Below are 14970 nucleotides of genomic sequence, written 5' to 3'. Positions count from 1 at the left end.
CTCTCCGTAAACTCAGGTCTTTACTAATACAAGGGCATAGGTGGAGGGAGAACTGCTTTGTTTTGGGTGGGGATTTAAAGAGATGATTGATTTTAACATTGTGGATGTTTATCATTGGAGATGATTTTTTAATGTGTCTTAGAATTCTTACCTGTCCACGAAATAGAATAGACATAATGTAAATAAAAGGTAATAAATACTCAGGCCATGTTATTGCTGAATGACAGTTGATGCATTCAGTGGATTTTATGTATCCATCAGTGATAACCTGCAAATAATTTATTACAGTGTGCCTCCTGTAACTACGAGATTTTGTTAAGTAACATTCAATTAATGAAATAGCACACCTTAGGCAAAACACCTACAACATGTGCCACTCATCACTCCCAAAGACTAAAATCAGTCTCTAAAAATGAGACAAGTGAAAGGCAGTTACATGTTGTACCAGGGAGTAGCATATTCCTTTCAATTCAAGGGCATGTCATCCCAGGGTGCTCACTACATGAGCTACTTAAATATGGTATTTGTAAGGTTGCTTCATTGCATGACTTATACTACATACTCACTTGCCAAAATAGGCACACAGATCAGAAACCAGTCTAGCAGACTGTCTTTCCTCTAATCAGGGAGTTTTATGAGACTTATTCGTGGACATTGTCTTCTGTATCCTGGCTTGGGACCAACAGCTACTACTGAAGCGCAACGGATTGGCTAAGAATCACTTCTGCTGCTCACAACTAAAGCTCTTGCTCTTTGAATCCTTTTATTGCTTCCCTGTCTTTTCTATATTAGCGCTGAGCCTTCTGTCCCTGCTGTCTGTCCCATGTAATCCAGGTCTTGTCTTTCGTACATCTCTACAATTACCTCCTGTATCCCTTCTACTCTGTATACTTCTCCCATCTCAACTTCATCACCATCCTCATCATAATGTAACTACCCGATGTCTTCCTGATACAGCTTTCCAAATTTTGTTTCCTTTCTTTAAGCTTATTTCTGAGGGGAACCACTACCTGTTCCTGCACTCCTTACCTGTGTCATCTCACAGCCAGCCTGTTGTCCTGGGCTGTGTCTTAAGTCTGAAAGCGTCAACCCTCTAAATCTTAGCCTGCAAAAGCATAGTCAGATAGAAAACGTTGTGGCCTGAATATCTTTGTTAGTCATATATGTGAATCAGAGCTTTTTGTCCCTGCCATGTGAGTTGCTGGTAGCTTCAGTGGGCTTACTCATGATAGCAAATGCTACATTCAAAAGCAGGCATTTGCAGGATCATCCTCTATGATTGTAATGCCTTTTAGATAGGGAATGCGTCAGCATTTTATAAAGGGGTGTAAAGATGCGTGTGGCCCATATAAAGTTTCCATAATTAATGTTGCGCCATCAGTTGATTACAGGAATTTATAGATTGCACTATCATGATAGAACAGTCTGTTTGAGTTTAGTATTTATGAAGAAAGGATAGGAAGAAAAAAGGGGGAATGTTGTGTCAAATGTTTCTTGATGTGGTAGATCTTTCTGTGGATATAATGTCCATCTGTTTAGAAATACTCTTGACAATAGACAGATGTCCCTGTGGTTTCTTTCCCAAATTCTAACTGCTGCTTGTGTCTCAGACTTGTATCTCCCCGGCTCTCTGTATATGATATTTGGGATTTATAAGCATAGAGAGCCTTTGCTTGTAAATTCCACCAGGTGTTTCTCTGTGAACTTTGTGTGAGCATCAAATTGTTGAACTGTTTGACAGATTGAAAGAAACAGAGAACGAAGCTCAAAGGACAATAATTCTCCCTTATGCAATCTAGAAAACAATACTATAAAATATTACATCAGCTGCTGGCAGCTGTAGGTTTGTCTGCCTGCTAATTTACTATCGCAAGTGTTCCAGAATCCTTTGTAATCCAGCCATTGCTATTTATATTCGTAATGATTTATTTAAGGACTCGGTACACGTCAGCAAAAAGTCACCAAAAAAAGCAAGATGAAGATTAGTTGGCTGAAAGCACATAGAATAGAAAAGAATAACCCAACAATGGAGTGGAGATAAAGTTTATACACAGTAAATAACTAAAAAAAAAAAAAGAGAGAATAGCTTTATTTTCAACTCGTCATACAGGAGCCAGACCCTCTGATTTTGGCACTAGGCAGTTCCCATCAGAGGCTGTTAAGAGCAGGGAAACAGGTGTCTGGTGGCCAGGGAAGGAAATGAGAAGCCGTGACACCTGAATTGAGATCGCAGACCTGCTCCTGCCTTTGTGTCTGGAGAAAAGGTATTAACTGCTTGATGCCTCAGTTCCTCTCCTGGCTGTAGTGGCACCCAACTCTCAGCTGTTAAAACTTTTTGCTTATTTATAATGTGTTTTTCCTATAGAGAACTGTAATGATGCAAGGCAACTTTATTATGTTCTGTGGAAAATGCTAAATTAAGAAAAAACGATGAAGGATTGTGTAGTGGAGCGCAACACTTTTTAGCGTTGAGTCTCTAGGTCATTCTGAAGCAGGGATTTGAGTGGTATCCCTTAGGATTTGCTGTTATACATGCTGAAATGATCAATCAAGGATAAAAAATGGACTGTTCTCATCTCATAGATCATTTCACAATGAAACAGTTAAACTCCTGACTGCTTTCTGAAAAACAGAGATCTGCATTAATAAGGTGACCTTATCAGAGCCGCCCCTGGGGGGAAGGGGGGGAGAAAAAAGGTTGTGGAAAGAAAGTGAATCCTATTGTTAATCTTTTTTCAGGGAGACTTGGATTCCTGAATGCAAATTACTTTATATTTAAATTGTGTGAAAGCACAAAAGGTTCGTGTCTACAATTGACAGTTATTTCATTAGCTGACTCATGGAGCCTTGCAAATGGTTTCTAGTGTTAACTTTCCTTGGATTTGTTTTCTTTGTTCTTAGCAGATCTTGCAACGGTGATCATTTTGATTAATGTATTCAATGCTCTGTTTTACTTCCGATTCATGTTTTTTGCAGCAGTCAGTGTTCTGGCCTGGGTAAGGTGAGGCTGCAAGGTGGCTTCAGTGTCTCTCCAGCAGTGCCAATCTGATGGGCTGGCTTCCAGCTGGAGATGAGAGAAGCATGGAGGCTGCTGTAATGGATTTTTGCATGGTAGCAACCCCAAACACAAGTTAAAACAGTCTTTCATCATCAGATGTAGGACTGTCTCAGCCACGTCCCACTGTGACAGCAGACGGGCGCTGCATGGGCTCTGTGCTGCTAGAATATTGTCTTTGTATCACCGTGAGCCTCTCAGGGCTAGGTACGCTGGCTTTGTGCCTCCATTCAGACAGGTTTGTGGTTCAGAGTGGTTCACTACATCCCAAAACCAGAGTTTGTCTGCTTGTCTGTTTAGAAAAGCTACCATTATTAATTGAGGTATTAATTTGTGGGGGAAGAAGAATGTGTAGGTTAAAGTTCATCCTATCTTGCTTCAGGCACACCACTACTAGGTGTCCGGCCTATGCTACATGTTGAGGAACCAATAATCAGTTCAGGAGAGGGTAGTTCTTCCTATCCCTAAATCGATGGGCGATCTCTCCTCTGGAGGTGCTGGCCCTCCATTGACCTAAAAGATGAGCTTCAATGAGCTGCTCAAGTTTTAGTACGTTGAAGTTTAGTGTAGATCCTGTCAACCCCACCTACTGAACTAGACTGAATAGCATCAGCAAAGTTTACTAATCAACGTAAAAAACAGTTATGAAAATTGCTTGATTAATTGCCCCAGATACACATTGATATGCAGGCAAGTTGCCGGAGGCCTGCAAGCTCTTAGTATCCTTTCCCTCTTTTCTTCTTTATTTCTTTTACTCAGCACTAGATTTTTGTTCTTTTCAGAACTTTTTGGGATTGTTGTTGCAATCAACCTGCCGTTCCCTGCTGATGCCTCTTATTGCATTGTTTTTTCAAAATCTTTCATCAGCGCCTCAAGCATTACATTGTTCTTCAATCTGCATCAAGCTCCTTGTCCTAAAATACAAAGACCTCAGGGGCTGGGGCCTTAGTGTCTTCACAAGTCACTTGTCTCCATTACCCTTCCTGAGAGTCGCAGCTTCAGGAATCTTATCATGGAAAGATCCCAGGACAAAACACTTGAGATACAAAGGCAGAGCCTCAGCAATAAAATCAGAAAATGTTCAGGCCTAACCACCTCTATAAAACATCGCTTTGAAACTGTTGTTCATATGCAGGGGATGTGAACTCATCAGACGACTTTTTACTTTCTCGTGAGTATTTTCAAGCTATTTTCCATTTTTATAGGAAACCAAACATACAAAGGGTTTTCTGAGAAATGTTTGTGAAAATAGGAAACTTGTTTTTTTTCAGTTTCAGATCCTTGAATTTTTTTATCCTGATTTTACATGGTGAACTACAAAAAAAGGAAGAAAAGGTTTTGAGGGTGACTATAAGGGAGGCTCTGAGAGAAAGCAGTGGAAAGGTAGATTATTTTTTGCTTCACAAGTCTAAGTATTTTTCCCTGTTCTTTCTTCTGATTCACAACAACAAATATAAAAGGTTTTTTTCAGCCTTTTTTTTTTTGGCCTGACTTACTTTTTAGCAGTAGATGTTTAAATTAAAAAAGTGAAAGAGAAAAGCAAGGATAGACAGGAATGAGTATCAGAGAATTATAACAGTGATGGAGACTTGAAACTCAAGGGGAAGGGAATAACAGAATGACTCAAGCTATGTCAATTGAAACAAAAGAGTGTTGTTCATTTTCTTTTAAACTGTATTTTGAAGCAAAAAACTTTAGACAAATATTCTTAGATAAAATTCCATCAAACTGCTTTTTCACACAAAATTTTCACAAAACATGAGTTTGGTACACAACTGGACAGCTCTTCCAGCTGATTTGGAAAAACTATTCTGATCTCTTTGTCCAAGATAAACAATAACACTGAAAGCATACAGAGGTTCAACATGCAAAATATTAAAGAGAGAAAAAAATACTTTCTTCTGCTTAATTTTTGCTTTAAATATTTTTATGCCAAATGGTAGACTTTCTGAACACTGTGACAGAGAGCTGTTACTTGCGAACAACAATTTCAATGGTTTTGGTTGAGTTTTAGCTTAATGTATAAATCCCACGTCATTGCTGTCACAAAATCTCCATTTTACCACTTTTGCAATATTGCTGGCATATGTCTCCAGCTGTCTGTTGCTGACATAGAATTGCTTGTGATTATCTGATGCTGAGCTGTTCTGCTCTGTTTTTGTGTTTTTAATCTCTCCAACAATACCTGAACATGCCGTGCAGATCGTGATTATTGGGGCAGAATACAGTTGTCTTTGAAATTCACTGTCCCACACAGAACATTGGAAATTCTTATGATCTTTATATCCAGGTTGAATGTGAACTAGATTTCTTTCTGATTTCATAATTTAACATTGCAGACTGTTGACTTATTGACTATAACGTCAGCATTTTCCAGACTGGCAGACAAATTGCCTTGTAGGAGTGTCTATATGTATTTATACATCATCCAAAGGTTAAACTATAGAATACATTTTAATTGCCTAGAGATAACTTGGTAAATTATATCACTAGGACCAAAACTTCTAAATTTAAAAGATGAAAGTTAGCTACCGCAATCCATGTTACTTTCCAAGTAAATAAACCACTCAGCAATACTGATTACTGATGTTCATTAAATAGCATCCCAAAGAAATAGCTGCCATTTTAGAGGAATTGTTAAGACAGAGGAAATTCTAATATTCTTCTTAGCCTTCCTAAGCATGGAGTTTAGATTGGTCTTGCTATTTCAGCAAGGACCACAATTAAAAAAACCCAAAACATAAAACAATTAAAACGGGTCATTCATATGTAAACTTTTTTTTTTCACTTCCGATTGTCCTAAAATCTGAAGGTGTGAAAAACCAAAACCCCAAACAAGCCAAAACATGTAACGGACTGTAAGAGCAGCAAGAATGCTCACAGAGAATATTTTGTCAGAGGAAACATAACGTTGGAGCTATTTGAGGCATGTAAGAGTAAGCCTAATTGTTATTTACATTTCTTACTTCCCACTTCAGCAACACTTTTCTCTCTAGAATATAGACCCCTAAATAAATTACTGAGGAATAACAAGTTTCCTGCAAATCAGCTGATTTACAGTAACTGCCCATGTATGTGCTCTTACAATTGGCAAACATGAGTTAATTCAAAGTAGTTTGCTCTTAGTGGAAGAAATATGTTACCCTGCAGTAGCCTGGTCACCTACAAGTGATCAGTAAGAAGTCGACTGGAGTATAATACATGGAGCCTGACACTGGGAGACACATGCATTCCTTTCCTGGGGGTTTTGACTCGGGGAATTTGTGTGTGTCTAGGTGAAGAAAAGGATTTTTACAACTGGAGATGCAAAGTGGGTATCTGAACCCCTTTAGCCAGATGGGGGAACAAAAGCCAAGCATGTCACTTCTCAGGCAAGGGCCCCAGCGAGGAGGTGATCAATAAAAGATGGGAGATATCACTGTGGTGTCCTCCTGGCCTTGCTGGCCAATTTTGAAAGAAGTCTCTCTCAGCCTGTGTTTTGAAAGGAGGTTTACATATACCTACCTCCAGGTGAAAATTTCAGGCTGTTAAAGTAAAAAGATGGAGGTATCCCTCAGTCTTTGCTCCAGAGGAGGATGGGAGTTACAATGCTCTGTGCTCCACGGTTTCTGCGAATGGGATTTTGGCAGCTTCCACACTGAGCACAGATGGTATTTGAGATCTTGTTCTGAGACAGCCCTGCAGGGTAAGCAATAACTCTGTGGGATTTCTTGGATTGTAAAGCTGCATGTAGGTATCTGAAGTCCACCGGAGTCCTTTCTAAGTCCAACCTCTCTTTGAGTCCATTTCACAATGTGAGGCATGAGCAAGAGTGGTCCTTGTTCTTCTTGATTAACAGATTATTTTTTTTTTTTTTTAAATACTGTGATAGTGGTCAGGAGTGATTTCAGTGAGTTTTGGAGAGACCACAGAAAATAAAAATATTTGTGTCACGCATGGTGTGTAAAATCAGTGAAATGCCTCTGTGGGCAGTAGCTGATCATGAAGGTATACATATAAGCCTCAGTATAATGAAACTGCTCCCTCCCCTTTTTGTTAAATTATAATTGGTGTCCTTGTTAGTAATCACACTGTGGCATTAAAGACTGCCTTGCCCTTGGAGACTCACTATGCCTTTCAGTGTAGAGATAGTCCCTCCAGGTCAGAGGCAAGGCAGATAATGGTGTCTACTGTACTGTCCTTACTTGTTATGAAATGTGTCAATTCATCACTTTTCATAGGTGAAAATTTATCTAAACCATTATTAGCTTACTTCCCAACCAGTTAACTATTTAAAGCAGTATCTTGAGCTACTGCACTGTGCTGCTTCTGGTTTACCCCTTGAACAAAATTCAGACTTCTTTCACTTTGTGGTCTTTTCTCTCGTGTTTTTGGATAAAAACTGTAGGTATGCTTATTTATGTTCACTAAATACTGTGATATAGTCTCAGTAGTGCCACCTTTTGCTTGTAATATAATCCCTGCTGTCTCCTCATGTATCTTATCTTTTCTATTTTATTACCACTTATATGTACTGGTAAATAAAAAGGGAGCGATTTTGGAAAATATGGGCCATTCGGAAGAAACTCTGCGTCTATCATACCAGAGAATTTGGAAGATTATGGAAATATTTACAGCTCCCAAAGAGTCAATCTATACACCAAGATTGAATTTAGGGATGGACACAAGCCCTGTTTACTCTAGCTGTTCTGGAAAGACTGGGTTTGCAATATTTTCTGTCCTCAGAATAGTAAAACTAGTTGTGATGAATTTAGCAAAGTCTGTACGCTGCAGTGCCCCAGACAGTTTCTTATTTTCATTGACATTATTTTTTCATCAGTTTGGACTGTGTAGTATCTGCAGACGGTGTATGTTCAAAATATTGGATTGCTCCGGTTTTGCATACAAACCTTATAAAGGAAAAGAAATACCAGACTCTGTGTACAAGCATCAAAATTTGATTCTATGCAGGATCTAATCTTAATATCACCTCATCCTCACTGAAAAGCATTGCGAGAATATTCCAATTCGTATTCTGAATGGTGTGTTTCTCTGCAGTCATCTTGCAGAATTCTTATGCCAACCAGGAGAATATCAGTATATTGAACTGAATAAAAATGTATACATTAAATTGCTTATTCAAATGTCCAGCTTTGGTGTTTGTAGAAAATTTAAGCAGGAGGCAATATAACCTGAGCTTTGTTTTATTGATACGATAGGCTAATGTGAGTTACAAAGCAGGAAAGAATGAGAAGTTGTATAATATGCTGGAAATGGGAAACAAATGCAGATTTCAGTTATTAGCTTTCACAGCTGTATTTGCATAGAACTATACTAACGGCTGGATGACATTTCATGCATGAACTTGATAGAGCATCCTTAAACATATTCGTGTTAGAAGAGTACTTAAAGGGAACCTCGAACTTGAAAATTCCCGTCTTTGTTTAAAAAAACCCCAAACTATAGTTTCCCTAGGGTATTCTAGTACAAGATATTTCTTTATGAAACAAAGCTTTTTTTGTTATGAGGAATGCTGTGACAGCCTATGAAGGGCCCTCCTTTCTGATCACACTTTAAAAAAGATCCTGATTCCCCTGAATGTTAAATATTATTGCACAATAGATGTTGCTCAGGCTTTTGTGGAAAATACTAGCAAAGCATGAAGCCCCTTGAGATTTCAAACACCTCTTGGATTATCAGTTTCCTATGCCATTTTATATTTTGAGGGAACACCTTCCTTGTAAGTGGGGCAAAGATGAATGCCAATTGTCTGTGCTGTGTGAGATAAAAGGAGTTACTCTTCCTTGAAGAACTCCTATTGGGGTCTATCATAGTTATCCCATGCTATGAATTTTTGGGAGTTGGGTGACAGCAACTCCTCCCAGTTAACGTTTGCTTGTTGGTTTGGAGGTTTTTTTAAATTCACTTAATAGCGCAGACCAGGTGCAACTTCACTTGTAACTCATAAACGATAAAGATGTCTGGTCTTCGTAGGAGTGCAGAGGTTCACAGAGTATAGTGAAGGTTTTTGTATCAGTGAGCACTTGCACTTTTCAGTTTCCAGCAGTTTCAGCATTCAGTTTGCCAACTGTGAAGAATTATGTTCTTCTAACCTAAAATGTGATTATTAACAAGGCACAGCTGAGGAAGGCACTTTTCTGAAATATTCCAAGGATTATTCCTGCCCTGTTATGTCCCAAAATCCACAACAGGATTTTACGTGCTTGCATTAGTTGTTGTTCTTCAGAAGAGTTGCTGGTCCATCTCTGATTGTGACTTTCATTAGAAGTAGAAAACTCTACCTTCTCTTCTGAAGTGGTGAGGTGTGAGCACTAATTCCTGGGAGTGTTTTCTAAAAACTCACTTTATACTGAAATATAGACAGCCCTGAAAGGGATTAGAAAGAGTATGACAAGAGTATGAATTAAAAAGCACTGGGGTGTGAAAACATATCTCTCTAAGCAGTTTTGACTCTGCCCTCACTTCCTCACTTCCACAATCGCATCCCTGCTGCTGCTGATTGTCCAGAACCTTCCAAACCAGCAAGAACCATCTCTAGAGACTGTCCAGTCTCCCGCTAAAATCAGACTTCTGAAGGAAAGGGGAAGTGTGAGTACCTGGGGGTACCATTCTGGACAAAATGCAGTCAGTAGTAGTTGCCCTCCTTTTCTCCTTACTTGTGTGAACCGCGCGAGCAGAATAGGTCTGTGCAGAAAAGGGCTGCAGGATCGTGTTCCCTGTCAGTATGAGATATAAATGCCGGTTCAAGACAGAACAGTGCTGTACAGATGTGCGAATAGAGAACCAAAATGGAAATATTATGAAAAAGGGTCATTAATACCATCTTACTCAAGCTCTGTCTAAAGCATAACATAATCATGGGCTGTGTCTAGTAATGATTTTACACTGAAGCCCAAAGGTTACAAAAAGACTTTAGTCCTTGCCAAATGAAAGTCACTTTGTCATCTAAGGTACAGAAGGAATCAAATTCTTGCAGTGGTGCAAAATCTCTGTATGTAAAGCTACTTTTAGAGTCATATTAGTAAAACGTCTGTCAAAAGCCAGGGAAAAGTCTGGTTTAAAAAAAGAAAGGGAAAATCTCACATCAGATTTCCAGATAGAGTGAAAATATATAGGCTGAAGCCATCAGTGGATGGTAGTACAATAAAGATCATTTGGGCTGCAACAGCAACATTGTCTTCAGAGCAGTTCTTGAGGACGGTGGCAATGGTACCAGAAGGACATGTTTTAAAGGTGAGTCCACGCACGAGTCAGCTCAAAGAAAATGTTTTTCCTACTTTCCTCTCAGGCAAGAAGTTTATAGCATGGAAAACAGCATACTGCCTGAGTACAGAAGATGGTATTTAGCAAGATTTTGAATGGTATACAGCAGGGTGGGAGCTGAAAGTCACGATGATTTGAGAGTCATTTGCAGCTCCCTGACAATCCAGCTTCTGGCACCCGCTGAGCAAAGGACTGGGTGAGAGTGGGGAGAATTACTGCCTCACACCGAGGCAAGATAGCGCTGACTGGCAGCGTCTCCTGATTCCTGTTGGCTTTCTGTGGGCACGTTTAACCTGTAATTTGGAAAAGGAAAATACAGTCTGGCACACATTCTTGAAGGGTTGCCAGTCCCAGATCTATCCATTGCATAGCCTGCCAGAATGGGAAAGATAAGTATCTTACAGACCAGTATCCACAGCAAGAGACACTGGAATTTAATCTTTTCAATACATATAAAAACCCAAAGAAAATAATTACTTTTTCATTTTCCAGTTTTATAATAGTAATAATGACCTTTAGGTCAGGAATTTTCAGCAGTTAATGACTGTCTGGCTTTTTCTTTGGCCCTTGGTTTCTCCAGCCAGTCATTAACAGTGAGGAAAGTGCCTTCTCCAGTGGTCACTTTGGCTTAATCATTACCTTTTCATGCTACACAATATACCAGCTGGGAAATAAGTGTCTCCTATGCGAATGGATCCATAAAGTGTTCCTTAGGTTTCATTTATTTGAAAGAATATTCTGTTAGGACGTGAGAGTTTAATGCAAAAGATGATTGAGTATTATCCTCAGCCCCAAGAAAGGTTAGATCACTCTCAGGAATTGGGACTAAATAGCTTTGCAGCGATGCCCTTCCTCTTCTAAGGATGGCTTAAGGCCATAGATTTCAAAAGATTAAATTTTAAGAATTTATCTATGTAATCTAGGTTCCCATACTATTCTCTTGGTATTGGAGTGCTTCGGAAATCATATGTGGGCACAAATATTTTCTCGTCCATCTTCTAGGATCACACAGGAACTGGACTTTTTTTTTTTTATTGACTTTTACATGTAATCATTGTGATGCTGAAAGCAAGAGTGTGGCAACAGTGTCTTGAGAGTTAAAAATTATTTAAAAATCTAAAGGGGAACAACCGTCTGGAATGCCTGCCCTGCTCTGTTTGTCTAGCTAGTAGATTCCCCCCTTCCAACCACCCTCTCTATCTCAAAACACCTAGAAGCTATATATGACTGTTCAGAGGAAGATTCATTTATACCTGGAAATTACTTTATCTTGCACTTTATCATAAGATAAAAAATGAGATACTATGGAACGGAGGTATCTTCTGACCACCCTACTGATCGTATTCTTGGTAAAAATTAACCAGATTGTGAATCGATTGTATGCGTGTACATACATAAACCTTTGAACAGTCTTCAGTTCTTGTGCATTGTTATTTGAATTATTCTTTAAGCTTTATGACTTTAAATGCCATTGTTAAAATACAGTGTTACCTAAAAAAACCTGTGAATATATCTTTCCTCAGCTTGAAGGAAAGAGCTTGAAAACAACTGTGTAAGAACTGCAATACTTGGAGGATAAATAAATTCACAAGAAAACAATAATGTTTTCTAAACCACATATTGAATGTGTAGGGATTCCTAGCAGTAGTCCAGTGTACTGTTATTTCCGAGTAGTCAGGTAGTAGTGAAACCCCTCCACTTGAATGGTAAAACAAAATGGGAATTTTTTCATCAGTAGATTTAAAATCAATACGGTGTCCCTTGAGGGTTTGGTATTAAACATGGAAGTAATGTGACTGATGAGCCTAATTTTAATGTTTTGCTGTGAAAGAGATTTAGCACCTGCTTAACTATTATTGGTACTATTAGCTTTTCATTTTATATATTTAAGTGAAAATACACAGTGCACATCAAAACAGCAGGCATCAGCTTTTGCTTTAACACTTTTTTTACTTTTCAAGAAAAATACAGGTAGTGTTCCAGGAAACAGCCACTCAGGAGTCCCAGAAGGGCTGGGACTGTGCTTTGTGGTTGCCTGACTGTTGGAGTGACACTTTTACTTTTTAAGCTGAGGCTTCATTTGTATTTTGAAAGTATGACAATCTACTTCTCAGCAGGGTTGTGTTGTTTCTAAAAGGCAGGACTTGCTAGAGGATTTAAATCTGCTGAGGATCCAGTAATTCCCTTAACAATGAGTTTTAAAATCTACACTTTTAAAATAGCCTTACATCTTTAAACCTCAAGCTAACCTCAGTGTTAAAACAGCTGGCTAACCATTAGTAGAAATGGGAAAGGTCCAAATGAAAGGAGTGACAATACTTGTGTATTTCATTCTGTGCTTAAATGGGTCTTTTCCTCAGCTTCACAGCTAACCAGTGCAGATTATTTATAGATTTTAAAGCCAGAATTAACACTGTTCCTTGTAGACAGAAGAGAAATGTACGGGATCATTATTAATTCTTTAGCATTATAATGCCTTCTGGCTCAATGTGTGTGCTAGGGACCAAGTGTAAACACACATTTATCATCCCGACCCTTAATCTGTTCCCAAAAACGTCCTTCAGTGGAGAACAGTGAAACAGCCTTTCTAAAGGATCTGAGACCTTTTTTTGTTGCTGATACAAAAATCTTTACAGCCTTTGCTGTAATTGAACCTTCAAATGTAAAATGTTGCAAATACCAGTTTAGAGTGTTCCTTTTCACAAAAAAAAAACCCCAACAACCAAACAACTCCCCCCCCGACTATGACGCTAGTTGGCTTCACATGAAGTCTTTCAGTTTTCTTTCACTGGGGCAAATTACCCAGGCCTCCTTGGTACCTGAAGAGATCTTTCCCCTTCCAAGTCAACCTAATTTTTGAGTCCTTAGCTTCCCTTTGTTTCCCCTGTTATTTCCAGTTTCTCCATTTTTCTGTGTTCCTTTCCCTCGACAGCAGTCTTAGATGTTGCTAATAGAATTCAGCTGCGGAGGAAATATAATCCTAGTAACCGTCAGTGTACCAAATCCCTCGCTAGCCACTGAACTTAGTGGGACAAAATTGTCCTTCACATAATTTTAACAGTGTCCACGGAGTAATTCCAGCTATCAGTCTGTCCTGTCACCTTTCTGCAGCTCCTTTTACCTCCATTGTAACACGAGGTAGAGGAGATAGGAATGCTACAGCAGCTGGTATTGTTTGATCAGCAACACAATCTCTGCTGGAATTTCATTTCCCTTGCAGCCTAGCTACTAGAATACATACTTTGTAGCAGACTTATATTTGCCTGTAATTACATACCAGTTTGGCAATACTTTACTGTTAACATAAAGTACTGCCATTTAAATCTCCAATCTTACACTGAAGTATTTGCAAAACTCTGTAACGACTAAAATAATAAAACTGCCATTATTGTACAGGAAGTTTACAGCTTGTTACTGAAATACTTACATCGGCTTAACTACACCTGTATGCATTCCTTATGTTTTCATGTGTTGCTTAAGGGACAGAGACAGACTTCTGCCGGGCATAACTGTAAGTTTCTGATACTTGTACAGAATGGGTGAGTTTGGAGGGGATCTCTGGAGGTCATCTTGTCCAGCCCCCTGCTCAAGCACGGCCACCGGGAACAGGTTGCCCAGGACGATGTCCAGATGGCTTTTGAGTTATCTCCAAGGATGGAAACTCCACAAACTCTTTGGGCAACCTGTGCCAGTGCTCAGTCAAAACTCTACTTCAGGTTTTCCAGCTTGTGGTCTGTTCCCATGTACTAAGAAGTCTGTAAAAGATAACTAGGAAAAACAAGTTCAGTGTGGTTAAACTCAGCGTGATGGGTATAGATAGTATGGCAAAGGCTTAGGGATATGCAAACCAGAAAAGATAATACATTTTGGTTTCATTTTGTGTTGGCTTTTTGCAAACAGAAAACCAATGATGCCCCTCTCTTGTTATTACCCATTCTGTGATTTTTTTTTTTCTGTCTTTAAATAATTCTCCATGTATTATTGTTTTGCTCCTAAGACTGATTGGGTAAAACAGACCTCGGCATTGGAAACTTGGGTAAGAGTTTCCTGTGAACCATAAGCAATGTTGGCACATTATTCTTTTTTCTTACAGGAAGCTCAAAGCGTCCATATTCTGTATGTACACATCTCCAAAAGCTTAGGAATTTGTGCTAAAAATGGTATGGTCTCTAGCCCTTGTTCTTACACACCCGCACAGAAATTCTCAACTCTCCGTGTTGTTTTGGGGGAGGGCAGCGAAGCTTTGAGTTCTTCCAGCAGTCACCGCCGGACAGTACCATTGAGTGCAGGTGGTTCTGCATTAGCCTGAAGACCTTCAGGTGAAAACAGATGTTCAGATTCTGTTGATAGTTGGCAGATGAGCGTGCGGTTCCATGTTGTTTTGTTTGGCCATGAAGGGTCTGGTCTCCTCTCCTCACGTGACCATAGCCTCTCACGGGTCCCTCCTACCCCTTCTCCCTGCACTCGCCGGCACTGCCCCGGCCTAGGAGCAGACAGCCCTGTGTGACACCTCCACAGAGGTGGGAGAAGGCCTGTTTCTCTGGAACAGGTGTAAGGAGTTTTTAACTTGGAAAAAGAGTTTCCCGGGGCCTTTACTGGGGACAAGTTTGAGCAACGCCTCTGCCGGGATGCTGCCAGCCCGCCAGGCCCAG

General features: G+C 39.5%; 1 protein-coding gene across 1 annotated transcript in view; it reads left to right on the top strand.

The window, feature by feature from the left end:
- AGBL4 (ATP/GTP binding protein-like 4) overlaps positions 1–14970 on the top strand; it is a gene marked incomplete at its 3' end in the record, with an annotated part of 877516 nt that overhangs the window by 560420 nt on the left and 302126 nt on the right. The gene's annotated exons all lie outside the window — the stretch shown is intronic.

The sequence above is a fragment of the Pygoscelis adeliae genome, unplaced genomic scaffold (genome assembly GCF_000699105.1).
Source record: "Pygoscelis adeliae isolate BGI_AS28 unplaced genomic scaffold, ASM69910v1 Scaffold82, whole genome shotgun sequence".
NCBI lineage: Eukaryota > Metazoa > Chordata > Aves > Sphenisciformes > Spheniscidae > Pygoscelis > Pygoscelis adeliae.
The sequence above is the reverse complement of the archived record's forward strand: the minus strand, read 5'-3'. Positions and strand labels throughout refer to the sequence as shown.